The 15458-nt window shown below is 34.4% G+C and overlaps 2 protein-coding genes across 8 annotated transcripts in view; both read left to right on the top strand.

Moving 5' to 3' along the window:
- LOC102614733 (TMV resistance protein N-like) overlaps positions 1-15458 on the top strand; it is a 109445-nt gene that overhangs the window by 3682 nt on the left and 90305 nt on the right. For 5 of the 6 annotated variants that reach the window (XM_052437013.1, XM_052437016.1, XM_052437017.1 and 2 more), the window contains 4 exons: positions 18-195; positions 1468-1593; positions 3982-4072; positions 4182-4281. The gene's annotated coding sequence lies outside the window, so the exon portion shown is untranslated. The remainder of the gene's footprint in view (positions 1-17; positions 196-1467; positions 1594-3981; positions 4073-4181; positions 4282-15458) is intronic. The other variant, XM_052437014.1, reaches the window with a different exon arrangement.
- LOC112496823 (disease resistance protein Roq1-like) overlaps positions 1-15458 on the top strand; it is a 97709-nt gene that overhangs the window by 81253 nt on the left and 998 nt on the right. The gene's annotated exons all lie outside the window — the stretch shown is intronic.

Below are 15458 nucleotides of genomic sequence, written 5' to 3'. Positions count from 1 at the left end.
CTACTGTAATATGGAAGATGAATGTAAATAAGGGCAGCAAGCTATCTAAGACAGCAGCATCAGCTTGCTCACTTGGCCGCCATAGGCTGATTCAAACGGCAAAAACCATGCCGAAAAGTCAAATCAAATAACAGCAAATTCACATCCTAGGTGGCCTTTTCTTCCTGCTCAGTCACTCATCAGTTTTGAGAGCAGGTTCGTTCTATAATAATCTAATATGCACATATCATGATCTTTAATTCTTTATGCTATCGTGCTTTTATGATTTGTTTACTTCTGCCACAGTGCCATACACACTCACAGATTCACTATAATAAGGTTTCTCTATTTTGCATGACTACAATACATTTAAGTAGAAATTAATTTCTGAATATGCTCTTATCCTTTATTAATCATGTAAAAAGTTCAGACGTCAGGCTATATGATTATTTACAGCTGCCTTGCGGATGGATTTGTAATCTTAATAGCGGATGGATTTGAAATCTTAATAAGTAATATTATCAAAAAATTTTAGATTTGCTGATCTATATTCATCAATTGCATACAACTGTAGCATTTACTTGATTTTAGAGCCTGGTCGTAGATGAATAATGCATTGACAAATACAGAAATGATCAAAATACAAGCCTCACGAGTTGCTATGTCATTGTTGAATGATGATTCAAATTCGTTATGTTTATTAGTTTTTGTTTGGGCGGGAAATTCAGATGCTCAAGCGGCTGACGTGGACTACATTAACAAGTTTTATATGAGTTTGACTCTCCTTGACCAATTCTTTGTATAAAAATTCTGAAAAATAACTTACAACTTGTGAGGCTTGTAACCAAAAGATGCCTAAAACCAATTATTTCTAAGGGAAATGGACGGCCTTCTTCCCAAGCTTTAAGCAACTTCAAAGAAAAATTTCAAGCCTTCAACCTTTACTTTCCAATCTTTATTTATTTTAATGAAAAAAATACTATAATTTAAAAAAAAATGAAAGATTGAAGTGGAATTATTCCAAAAAATATTTTACTCATTTTTTCCCTAAAAAATGCAATTACATTTAAAGATGCCCTTTATAAAATACATAAAGAAATCATTGCTTTTGGTGTGTTAGATTATTAAAGCTAGCTTTTGTCAACATCAGATAGACCATGTCTTTCTCCACTAAAGACCAAAATCATTCTTCGTCATTACTGTTGGCACACATTTTAGACTAAACTTGTTTGTTGTTTGACAAATTAATTAGAACACATAAAAACCCTTGCATTGATTTCTTTGAAACAAACTTAATTGGAAATTCAGGTAAAATTTTGTCATCTTTCAGTGCTTCCAATAAGTTCAATTAAGTGGCTTCCTGCAATGCAATCAGAAACTATAAGTCTTTATCTTATACGAATTGCTCTTTTATTTTCAGAATTAATTCGCATATCTTGATATTTAATTAAATATTGATATCAACCGTTGGATTCCATTTCATTTTAGTTGAATACAATGGTTTCAACATGGCTAATGGGTAGAGTGGAGAAGACGCGTAATCAATTGAAACACCAGATAATTTTCATTCAGATTCGTTGAAGCTTCCAGGAAGTTTGATGCGACCTTCATCGTGTGAGTAACCTGTCACTTTTGGACCAAGACTTGTGAAAGGAGGATCCATTTTCCCAGAACTTTTGGATGAACTTGTTAGGATTGTTAAATGCATAAACAGAAAGGATCAAATTTTTTCAATTTTCTATGATGTGAAACCAACTGTTGTAATAATATGCAATCGGAAAGCTTAAGCTGATAGGCAAAGACTTAATACTAATATTAAAGATAAATCTACACAATCCGAAGCAAGTGATTGCGACTGAATTCCTCAGGGTTGCATCTTCATAGTCAATGAGTTAATGATTACAAATTATTAGAACATTAGCGGATGAAGACATGATTACACTCGAACAAGGCCGAGTGGCGAAGACGTGTAATACAATTAAAGAGAGTTATCATTAAGAGGAAGTCAATGAGTTATGTGGGGTAAAGACTAAACGGTGACACTTCTGACCAAGACTTACTTTCGGAATGTACAACACAACTGAGGAGCTGGAAACTGTGTACACGCTTCTGCTTTCCCTTGAAAGACAGATCCACAAAGAAAATTCTATGATGCCGTAATTAATTACGGTATTAAAATATAATGAACATAAATTTTATAAATTATATATAAAATTTAATAAATAAAAAATAAAATAAGTAAATTAATGTAAAAGCAGTAAATTAGTGTTTTAAAATAGAAAATAAAACAAATACTTGTAAAGTAGCCTAAAACTTACACATCAACATTAAACTTTAATTTAATTAAGCAAAAACATCACTAATTAAGCAAAGAAAAAATAACTCATTAATTGAATACAAAAAAAAATTGTATTGAAAATAATAAGAATAAGTTTTATTTAATTGGTTTAACCACAAATTCTATATTCATCATAGGAAATCCATAACTTTTTCTTTTTCATTTTCTATCATAGTATTTATTTACTATACGGGTTAATTAAGCAAAATTATTTTTCTTGATGTGGGTCAAGCCAAAAAGAAAACAAAAAGATATTTTTATATTTTTAGAAATATATGATATATCAATAAAATTGGATCTAATTTCCATTTTTATACATTTTCAAACTTTATTTCTTGTACTTAAAGATCATTGGGGATTATTACCGAAGAGGTTTAGAAAGATGTAAAATCATCTTATCTTACAAACAGCCTTGAAAAACATAAAAAAAGATTTTTATTCTTAATAAAATTTCACACATATCATCACATGTATTACATAAATCCAAAATTATCGTTATTCAGTTTAGAAATAAAATCAGTAAATATATAAGGTAGTCACTATTATAATGAGCTTTTTATTTATATTTGTATTTTTTTTCAATAATTCTTATATTAATTTACTTTTGACTTGGTATATCCATATTTCTAAGAGAAATGGACAGCCATACACCTTTCTTACCAAGCTTTAAGCACCTTCAAATAAAATGTCAAGCCTTTAACCTTTAGTTTCCAATCTTTACTTATTTTAATGAGAAATTGTACAATTAAAAAAAAAAAAGATTGTAGTGGAATTATTCCAAAAGAATATTTTATTCTTTTTCCCCCAAAAAAAACTGCAATTACATAGAAGATGCCCTTAATAAAATACATAAAGAAATCCTTTCTTTCGGTGCATAGATTATTGAAGCCAGCTTTTGTCAACATCAAATAGTATCAACATCGAATTGACCATGTCTTTTCTCCGCTAAAAACCAAAATCATTCTTCATTATTACTTTCGGCACACACTTTAGACTAAACTTCTTGTTTGAGAAATTAATTAGAACACATGAAAATCTTCTCATTGATTTCTCTGAGACAAACTTAATTGGAAATTCAGGTAAAAATTTATCATCTTTCAGTGCTTCCTATAAGTTCAATTAAGTGGCTTCCTGCATTACACTCAAAAGCTGTAAGTTTTTTTTCTTATACATATTTCTCTTTTATTTTCAGAACTAATTTGTATATCTTGATGTTTAATTAATTGTTAATATCAACTGTTGGATTCCATTCCATTTTAATGGAGTGCAATGGTTTCAACATGGGTAACGGGCAGAGTGGCGAAGCCGCTTAATCAACCATTTACAGTTTTACAACAGTTGAAGAATAAAATTTACCAAACACATACGATTATTTTTAAAATTTACAGAACTTTTAAAAATAAATTTATCAAACGTTTAATTAATTACCTTTACAAATGATTATTTATACAACACAGTTTATGACAATTATCATAAAACTACAACATTATTAAATTGATCCAACATCTCCTAAAGACTCAGATGAAATTTTACTAATAAAAGGTTTCTAATAAAAGATTTACCATTCCTATAGATTGCGGCAATTTAACTATTTTTATCAATTATTGATGTCAACCGTTGGATTCCATTCCATTTTAATGAAATCCAACGTGGCTAATGGGCAGCGTGGCTTGGACGCGTCATCAATTGAAAAGCCAGATAATCTTCGCTCAGTTTCCTCGAAGCTTCCTGGAAGTTTGATGGTAACTCCATCATGTGAGTAAACAGTGACAATGTCTATTAATTATTAAGAAAGTCACTTTTTGACGAAGACTTGCTTTTGGAAATACATACATATTTGCTGATTGCTTTTTTTTTTTGCCAGAAGAATATATTTGCATGATTAAATTCTTTGAATCAAATACTGCATTGGAGTTCATTTAACTGGCTTTCTGCAATACACTCAAAAGCCGTAAGCAAAAGCCGTAAGTTCGATCTTATACATCTCTCTCTCTTTTATTTTCAGAATTAATTTGTATATCTTGATGTTTAAAAAATGTAAAAAAAAATAAATTGAAAGAAATCTCTGAATGTTAATTTTGTACAAACTCTTTGCCTTTTCTTAGTTAGATGCCCTAATCGAGATTTGCTTAAGTAGAAATTGGCGTGCACACTCTCCAATCAGCATGTGCAAAAAAATTTCTATTATTGCAATTTGAAATTTATCATGTTTAGATGAGAGTAAATGAGAGGCTGATGGATTATCTGTTTATATTGTTTAATAGAATAAGCTCATTAGTTTTGAAATCAGAACCATTCAAGTTCAATAACTTTTTACGTTAGTAAACTCTACCTTTAATATATATGTACATTTAGGCACAATTTATTGTCAATTATATTTAATCAAATTCGCTCACACCATCAAGGTTATAAGGAAAAAAAAAGTGCGATTTATAAGCTTTTCTATCAAACTTTCTTTGCATATATATAATCTCGATGATTAGTTATACCCTTAAAACTTTTAATTCTTTCTAGTGATATTTATTTAGTTATAACCTTAAACTTTTTAATCCTTTCTAGTGATATTTATTTAACTCTAATAATTCCTTTTAACATGAAGTTATTGTAAATTAGTCTGTTATAAAACAAAACACAAGACCTAGGTGAAAGGACATCATGAAAGTTGAAATTCCCTGGGCAGAGATTAAGCAATATCTTGTAATGAAATGTTTACTTCTATTATATAAAAAATATTTCAATATTTTATTTTTCATTTTTATTAAAATAATATATTATAATTTTTATCATAAATTTAAATTACATATTTAAATAAAAATATTACTATTAAATATTAATAAGTATTATAATATTATGTTATTTTTACTATGTAAAAGAATCATAATCAATTAAATTATATTTTTTAAGTAAGCTTATTATTTACTTAAATAAAAAGTACTACCTTATTAATAAACTTCTAATTTTTATTAATAATGTGAAATAATAAATTTAATATCAATAGTAGTATAAAGAATTTAAATAAACAATACCTTTGCGTAATACACTAAAGAGAGTACTGTGTCATAACTTAATGTAATGCCATTCAATATAGCTTGAGCAATATAATGTGATGCACTGAACACAGCATCAGTTTGTTATTCACTTCATTTATTCTAAATTTTCAGGAACAAATTAATAGGCAATGGCTTCTACGAGTATTCAAAATGTCTCTCATGGGAAATATGATGTCTTCTTAAGCTTTAGAGGAGAAGACACTCGTAAAAGTTTCACGGATCATCTCTACGCTGCTTTAAAAAATAAAGGCATTTTTGTATTCAAGGATGACAAAGAACTTGAGAAAGGAGGATCCATTTCACCTGGACTCCTTAAAGCAATTGAAGAATCAAGAATTTCAGTTATTGTTCTCTCCAAAAACTATGCTTCTTCCACTTGGTGCTTGGATGAACTTGCTAAGATTGTTGAATGCAAAAACAATGAAGATCAAATTCTTCCAATTTTCTATGATGTGGAACCAACTCTGGTAAGGAAACAGACAGCAAGTTTTGGAGAAGCTTTTGCTAAACACGAAGAAGTTTTTAGGAATAATGTAGAAAATGTGCAAAAGTGGAGGGACGCTTTAAAAGTTGTGGCCAATAAATCTGGCTGGGAATTGAAGGACAGGTAATCATTCTTATTCTCAATTCCTTTTTTTTTTTTTTGGGTTTTGCATGATTATAACCACGAAACATATTTTAGTATTCATTATTCAACATTGCTTTCAATTACAATAGTAGTACCATTAATGAATTAATATATGCAAACGAATAGATATGGACGTTGATACTTTAAATTACTGTATTTTGAACTTTTGAAGACTAGATAATATGTTGTGATGCTTTGTGCTCTATTAATCAGATTTAAAAAATAAAAATTAAACTTTATTCTTTGATTGCTAAATACTAATAATAACAATGACAACAGTCGCAACACCAATGATATATCAATATCATTACACATTTAGGTAATCTGATCAATTTCATGTGTGCAATAAATGATCTTGTCAAAAACTAATCTAAAATCTCTTTCAATCTAATTACCCTGTTATAGAGGGAAATAATATATCAATAATATTGGGAAAAAAAGCAGCAGAAGAAATTAAATAATTTTGGAACCTCAATCCACAATGCAACCCAATCCAGACCAATTTTATTGGGTCGGGTTGGAACTTTCTTATTCCAACTGTTTCTGACTTAACTATAACAAGTTACTTAATTATATGACTTCAATTTGATGAAATGAATATTGAATAGTTTGGATTTTATGCATAATACGGAATTGAATTGCTACTACGTTCATTCTAACTTTAGTGCAACAACACCAATCTTTTCTTCTTGTTTTCAATCTGCAGCAACGAGTCAGAATTTATTGAGGAAATTGTCAATGTCATATCAAGCAAAATTCGTACAGAACTAGAGATTCCTAAGGAGCTAGTTGGAATAGAATCACGCTTGGAGAAATTAAAGGTTCATATGGATACAAGGTCTAATGATGTTCGTATGATTGGGATATGGGGTATGGGAGGTCTAGGAAAGACAACTCTTGCAAGAGTTGTTTATGACTTGATCTCTCACGAGTTTGATGGGAGTAGTTTTCTTGCCGATGTTAGAGAAAAATGTGATAAAGAAGGGAGCGTAATCTCTTTGCAAAAGCAGCTTCTTTCTGATTTACTGAAGCTTGCAGATAACAACGTACGGAATGTCTACGATGGTATTAACATGCTACGAGTTAGGCTGCGACGTAAAAAGGTTCTTGTCGTAATCGATGATGCGACTCATCCTGATCACCTACGAAGATTAGTTGGAGAGCCTGATTGGTTTGGTCCAGGTAGCAGGATCATAATAACAACGAGGAATGAACATTTGTTAAAGTTGCATCGAGTCAAGAAAGTTTATAAGCTTGAGGCACTAACTAATGATGAGGCATTTCGACTCCTTTGTTTGAAAGCCTTTGATACCCATAAGCCTTTGGAAGAATACGTGGAGCTAGCTAAAAGCGTTGTAAGGTATGCTAGTGGTCTTCCATTAGCTCTCAAGGTTTTGGGTTCATTTTTGTTTGGTAGACCTGTGCATGAGTGGACAAGTGCCCTGGAAAGGATAAAAAAAGATCCTGAATATGAGATTCTAAGTATACTCCAAATAAGTTTTGATGGGCTGAAAGAAGTAGAGCAGAAAATATTTCTTGATGTTGTGTGTTTCTTTAAAGGTCAAAAGAGAGATTATGTATCGAAAATTCTCAAAAGCTGTGATTTTGACCCAGGAATTGTTGTTCTTATTGAAAAATCTTTATTAACAGTAGATGGTGACAACAGACTGTGGACGCATGATTTGTTACAAGAAATGGGTCGACAAATTGTTAGGAGAATATCCCTTGAGGAGCCAGGCAAACGCAGCAGATTGTGGGAGGAAGCAGACATATGCCATGTTGATGCAGCGGAAGTTTAATGTTCAAAATATTCCGTTGATTCTAGAGAATACCGGAACAAAAGAACAACTAAATTCACGTTGATTCAAAAGAATACCGTGAATTAAGGGGTTAAGACTCGTTGATTCCGTAGAATACCAAGAATTAACTGTTCAAATACTCACAAAGAGATTTGAAAATTGAAATATTATTAAACTCAAAATTCTCTCCTTCAAAGGTTACAAGAGGGAGCTATTTATAGTAGTAGTAATTATCCTAATTCATGAAGGAAAAACAAAATCCTAAATTGAAAGGGAAACAAAATTCTAAATTAGAAAGGAATTTAAAAGTCTTAAACTTTAGTTAATAAGGAAACTAATCCTAGTATAATATAGATTCCTACTCTTCATCATTCCCCCCAGGGTAGAGAGAATTCGCCCGCGAATTCGGATTGTCAGCAACATCTTCATCATGATCACCTCTGTAAGGAATAAGATGCTTAACATTAAATACATCTGCAGTGCGGATATGACTAGGAAGCTTTAATCTGTAGGCATTAGGATTTATCTTCTCTATAATCTCCAAAGGGCCGATTTTCCTGGCAGAAAGTTTGTTGTACTCACCAACTGAGAATCTATCTTTAGTTAGGATAACCCAAACAAAATCTCCCACTTGAAATTCCAAAGCTCGACGTTTTTTGTCTGCCATAATTTTATAACCTTCGGTCATCTACTTCAAAGACTCTTGCGTAGTTTCATGAATCTTCTGAAGCTGCTCAATAAAGTCTTCTGCTTTACCGCTTTTGCGAACTAAATTTGGAACTGGAGCCAAGTCAATGGGAGCTCGTGGATTATATCCGTAATTTACCTGAAAAGGGCTTAAACCAGTACTACGCTTAACTGCATGGTTATAAGTAAACTCGACTTGATATAACTTTTGATCCCACATCTTCAAGTTATCGCCAACTAGACTACGTAGATGGTTTCCTAAAGAGCGGTTGACAACTTCAGTTTGACCATCTGTTTGTGGGTGGTAAGCACTACTAAAATTCAGGCGAGTGTTAGTTAATTTCCATAATGTCTTCCAAAAATGGCTAAGAAATCGTGTATCCCGGTCAGATACTATAGAACTTGGTAAACCATACAATCTATAGACTTCCTTGAAGAATAGGCGAGCAACAGTCAAAGCGTCTGTAGTCTTCTTGCAAGCAATGAAGTGAGCCATTTTCGAGAATCGATCAACAACAACAAATATTGAATCCATACCCCTTTGAGTGCGGGGTAATCCTAAAACAAAATCCATGCTAATGTCAGCCCAAGGTTGTGTTGGAATCGGTAGCGGCATATATAACCCAGCATTAGTTGCTGCGCCCTTGGAAACTTGACAAATGCGACAAGTCTCGACATAGTGATAGATTTCACGCCTCATAGTAGGCCAAAAATAAGTGTTGGCTATTAGAGCCAGAGTTTTTTCACGACCCATGTGCCCTTCATTATGTAACTCTGCAATGATTTTCAATCTCAAACTTGAGTCAGGAACACACAACTGATTACTCTTGAAAAGGAATTTGTCATGTAAATGATAATCTGAGCGAAACCCTGCAACAACGTCTTCTAGTATAGGAGCAAAATAAGGATCAGAAGCATATAACTCTCGAAATGTGTCAAATCCGAGAACTTGATTATGCATCTATGTCAAAAAAGAAGTTCGTCGACTAAGTGCATCTGCTACCCGGTTGGATTCACCAGAGGTATGCTTCACCACAAAAGTAAATTGTTGAAGGAATGCTGTCCACGTGGCATGTCTGTGAGAGAATTTGTCTTGACTATTGAGGTATTTTAACGCGGCATGGTCAGTGTATAAAACAAAGTCTTTATGAATTAGATAATGTCGCCAATGTTTTAACGCTTGGACTACTGCGTAAAATTCCACGTCGTAAGTGCTATAGTGTGCCTTTGCTCCAATGCCGACCTTAGAAGCATCACAACGTACCTCAAAAGTGAGCGAAAAATCTGGTAGAGCAAGTACTGGGGCAGTAATCAACTTTTCTTTGATAATCTCGAATGCCTTAGTAGCTGCCTCTGTCCAAGAGAATTTTCCTCCTTTCATGCAATCCGTGATTGGTGCCATAATAGTACTGAAATGAGGAATGAATCGCCTGTAAAAAGAGGCCAATCCATGGAAACTTCTGGTGGCGGATAAAGTAGTTGGCGGAGGCCAATCTCGAATAGCATCCACTTTTGATTGGTCAATAGATATACCATCTTTCGACACCACATATCCCAAAAATAATACTTTCTCTGTTAAGAAAATACACTTGTTTACTGCTATGTATAAACTTGCTGCTCTTAAGGCTGAAAGCACTTCTCTCAAATGTTGTAGATGTAACTCGTGGCTGGTGCTATATATAAGTATATCATCGAAGTAAACAACCACAAACTTTCCAATGAAAGGGCGAAGAACTTGATTCATGACTCGCATAAAAGTACTCGGAGCATTGGATAAGCCAAACGGCATTACCAACCACTCGTATAACCCTTCGCGAATTTTAAAAGCTGTTTTCCATTCATCTCCAGGTCGTATTCGAATTTGATGGTAGCCACTTTTCAAATCAAGTTTGGTAAAAATTGTTGCTCCACTGAGTTGATCTAACAAGTCATCTAATCGAGGGATTGGAAAATGATATCGAACTGTAATTTTATTGATAGCTCGACTGTCCACGCACATCCTCCAAGAACCATCTTTCTTTGGAGTCAATAAAGCAGGGACTGCACAGGGACTAAGACTTTCACGGATAAATCCCTTTTCTAGTAACTCTTCTACTTGGCGCCTTAATTCCTCATGTTCTGTAGGACTCATACGATAATGAGGTCGATTTGGTAGTGTAGAACCTGGTACCAAATCAATTTGGTGTTGTATATCCCGAAGAGGTGGTAAAGCCTGTGGTAGCTCCTTGGGGAACAAATCTTGAAATTCCGCCAGAATAGGTGTCACAGCTTCAGGAATCTTTGAATTACCGTTACTCTCTTTTCCCAATAAAATGTAGATTCTCTTTGTCTCTGCTACAACATCTATAAATTGCTTCTTGCTTAACAAATAATTACCCAAGTCTTGCTGGAGAGTAAACTCCTTGTTAGGTAGGAGAGCGATCTTGGTGTTGTTAAACATAAAGCTGTAGGTGTTTCTCTTCCCATCATGCACTACGTTTCGATCATATTGCCAAGGTCTACCCAGTAATAGATGACAAGCATCCATAGCCACAACATCACACCAAATTTTGTCTTTATAAATTGAACCAATGGATAAGGAAACTAAACAACATTTCGATACTGTCACTTGATTCCCCTTCTTCAGCCATGTGAGCTTGTATGGAGTTTGATGAGGTTCTGTCTTTAAATTTAGCTTTGTTATGGCTTCTTCTGAAATGACATTCTCGCAACTGCCGGAGTCTATGACCATACGACATACTTTACCCCCAATTGTGCAAGTAGTCTGAAAGATATTTTGTCGTAGCCACTTGTCTTTGTCTTGACCTTTAGGAGTGAAGAATGCACGGTTCACGATCAACATTGGTCCGCTATCACCATGTTCTTCAACAGATTGAGCGCTACCACTACTATCAAAAGTTGGTTCTACAGCAAACTCTTCAGTTTCTTCCTCCTGATAGTCTTCGCTTTCATCTGTGCCTACGAATAAGCCTTTACCATATTTTCCTCCCTTTTTACATTCTGTCATTCGGTGCCCATTTTCTCTGCAATTAAAACAGCGTAATCCCGAACCCGAGGATTGGGTTTTGCTGCTTTGACCGATTTCACTAGGCTGACTAGTTTTATTTGGAGGATTTGGAGGAGTGAAAGTACGAAATTGGGAAGTCGGGTTTGAATTATCACGAACAACACTTCGAGCACCCCGAAAGCTTGAGTCATTAGTACGTCGACTAAATTGCTTCTCCAACTGCAAGGCTTGTTGGTGTGCCTTTGAAACAGAGTATGGGTCAAGTAAATTTAATTGGTCTTGAAATTGAGATCGTAGGCCTCCAATATAGCGGGAAACCTGTTGCTCTTCTGTCTCTGTCAAGTCATTGCGTGCCACCAACCAATGGAATTCTGTAGTGTAATCATCCACTGATCGATTACCTTGCCTTAAATTCTGTAGCTGTTGGTATAACAGTTTGGCGTAATTATGAGGCAAGAATGCTCCACGCAAGTGCTTCTTGAACTTTTCCCAAGAATCAATCTTCTTTTTGCCTTGCCTAATCCTTGTGAGCTTAGTTTGTTGCCACCAAGCTGCTGCTCTTCCACGAAATCGAGTTGCAGCAAGCGAAACTAGTTTATTTTCAGGAACTTCTTTGTATTCGAAAACTTCCTCAATGGCGTTAATCCAATCCAATAATTCTTCAGGTCGACCACTTCCTTGAAATTCGGGAATGTCAATTCTCAACCCAGATTCCCATCTTCTGTCATCAGTAGACTCAATTCTAGGGCGACGCCCAGAGAATGGGTTAGCAAAGCTTCCACTTGATTTGTCTTCACGTTCTGGAGTACAATGGCGTTCGTCAAGTAACTCTGCCATTCGTGCCATTTGTGCAGCTAACATATCAATTCTGGCTGTCATACTAGCCAGGGATTCATCTTTCGAAACATCTTCTTGAGCATCACGAGCTTTTCTTGGAGGAATTTTTTTTTAAATTCGGGTTTAAAAAGGTAGTGGGGCTAAACTGAAAGTAAATAAAAATTTTAGGCCAAAACTGTAATTAAGCAAAAGTTTTAGATTTCCGATGACAGTGGTTAGAAATCGAGTAAGGATGGGTGGATCTGAAAGATTTTGGGTTGGTAAGTATGATGGTGGTGGTGGTTTGTCTGAAAAAGTTATGTTTTTTTTTTTAAGCTAAACGAAAAAAATCAAAAAGGGAAAAAGGAAAGGTTTTGTGGTAGATGAAGTTAGATTGGTGATACCAGGTTTTGCTCTGATACCAAACTGATGCAGCGGAAGTTTAATGTTCAAAATATTCCGTTGATTCTAGAGAATACCGGAACAAAAGAACAACTAAATTCACGTTGATTCAAAAGAATACCGTGAATTAAGGGGTTAAGACTCGTTGATTCCGTAGAATACCAAGAATTAACTGTTCAAATACTCACAAAGAGATTTGAAAATTGAAATATTATTAAACTCAAAATTCTCTCCTTCAAAGGTTACAAGAGGGAGCTATTTATAGTAGTAGTAATTATCCTAATTCATGAAGGAAAAACAAAATCCTAAATTGAAAGGGAAACAAAATTCTAAATTAGAAAGGAATTTAAAAGTCTTAAACTTTAGTTAATAAGGAAACTAATCCTAGTATAATATGGATTCCTACTCTTCATCACATGTATTGTCACAAAACACTGTAAGTAATAAAGGGGATCAAATATTATTTATTTTCCAGCTCTGCTCACTTCCTTTTTGCTACTTAAATCTCTAACGAACGACTTTGTTTATAATTTTTAGGGAAGTGAAGTAGTTGAGGGAATAATCGTTGATGATTATTACTTTCTCAAAGATAATGTGAATTTAAATGCAAGTGCTAAAGCATTTTCGCAGATGACCAACCTAAGATTGCTTAAAATCAGTAACGTGCAACTTCCTGAAGGCCTTGAATACCTTTCAAGCAAGCTGCGGTTACTTGATTGGCATGGATATCCTTTGAAATCTTTGCCATCGAATTTGCAATTGGATAAAGCTGTTGAATTTAATATGTGTTATAGCTGCATTGAAGAATTATGGACAGGAATCAAAGTAAGATCAATATTTATGTCACTTATCTATGTTTATTCAGTGAATAACTGTTGATAACAAATTTATCGTCGTAGCTGTATATGAATTAAGAAATATCTTTGTTTTCAACAGACTTTAAACATGTTAAAAGTCATGAAACTCAGCCATTCACAGAACCTGATTAAGATACCAGACTTCACAGAGGTCTCAAATTTGGAGGAGTTGGATCTTGAAGGATGTACAAGGTTGCGTGAAATTCACCTGTCTTTGCTGCTTCACAAGAAGCTGATTTTGTTGAATTTGAAAGGTTGTACAAGTCTTACAACTCTTCAAGGCAAGATTTTTATGGAATCTCTTAAAACGCTGGTTCTATCTGGTTGCTCGAAATTCAAGAAATTTCCAGACATTGTAATGAGAAGTATGGGAGATTTGACGGAGCTCTTTTTAGATGGAACTTCTATTGCAGAAGTACCATCATCAATAGAACTTTTGACCAGACTTGAATTGTTAAATTTGAATGACTGCAGAAGTCTCGTGAGAATTCCTAGCAGTATAAATGGTTTGAAATCCCTCAAAACTTTGAATCTCTCAGGCTGCTTCAAACTTGAAAATGTGCCTGAGACGCTCGGGCAAGTAGAAAGTTTGGAAAAACTTGATATAAGTGGTACAGCTATAAGGCAACCTCAATCGTCAATTTTTCTTATGAAGAATCTTAGAGAACTATCTTGTCGTGGGTGCAAAGGATCACCATCATCTGCATCATGGTTTCTGCGCTTCCCTATCAATTTGATGGGATGGAGTTCAGATCCGGTGGCTTTGAGTTTGCCGTCTTCTCTGTCAGGTTTGTGTAGTTTAACGAAATTGGATATCAGTGACTGTGATCTAGGGGAAGGAGCAATCCCAAGTAGTATTGGCGACTTATGCTCATTAGAAGTGTTATATCTGAGTGGAAACAGTTTTGTTACGCTGCCGGCAAGCATCTACCGTCTTTCTAATCTTCAATGGATTAAATTAGAGGAATGCAAAATGCTTCAAAATCTGCCTCGACTTCCAGCCAGTATACATTCGATTTCGTTAGACGGTTGTGTTTCGTTGGAAACATTATCAGATGTATTAAATTTAAACGAGCATCGACTCCCGCGCTTTCCTATCAATTTGATACGAAGGATTTCAGATCCGATGGATTTCAGTTTGCCTTCTTCTCTATCAGGTTCGTGTAGTTTAACGAAATTGGATATCACTTACTGTGATCTAGGGGAAGGAGCAATCCCAAGTAGTATTGGCGATTTATGCTCATTAAAACAGTTGTATCTGAGTGGAAACAATTTTTTTACGCTGCCGGCAAGCATTAACCGTCTTTCTAGTCTTTGGAGGATTGAATTAGAGGAATGCAAAATGCTTCAAAATCTGCCTCGACTTCCAGCCAGTATACATTGGATTTCGTTAGACGGTTGTGTTTCGTTGGAGACATTATCAGATGTATTAAATTTAAACGAGCATCAACTCCCGTACTTAGACCTTCATTGTGTGGATTGCTTGAAATTGGCTGGCAACTATGATTTGGCGCTTTCACTGCTGAAAGAGTACATTAAAAATTCTGAGGTCAGTCTCTCACTCTCACCTGTGCTACATTATGCCTAAAACTGATGCAATACATGTTATGTCTTTTTATTTATTTATTTACTCACTTTTTTTTCCCGTGGGGTTGCAGAATATGTCACTGTCGGACAAGTACATTGAACAGACTAATGTCAGTTTCTTACACTGTCTCTCACCTGTTGCTAAAATCATGCCTAAAAATTATGCATTGGTATGGCTTTCTAATATATATATATATATATATATTTGGTGGGTTTCAGGACCCTATGAGAGGTTTTTGCATTGTTGTTCCTGGAAGTGAAATCCCAGAGTGGTTCGAGTATCAGAATAATGAGGGTTCTTCAATAAC

The sequence above is a fragment of the Citrus sinensis genome, chromosome 3 (genome assembly GCF_022201045.2).
Source record: "Citrus sinensis cultivar Valencia sweet orange chromosome 3, DVS_A1.0, whole genome shotgun sequence".
In the NCBI taxonomy this organism is placed as follows: domain Eukaryota; kingdom Viridiplantae; phylum Streptophyta; class Magnoliopsida; order Sapindales; family Rutaceae; genus Citrus; species Citrus sinensis.
Note: the sequence above shows the minus strand (reverse complement) of the source record. Positions and strands in the feature narration are given on the sequence as shown.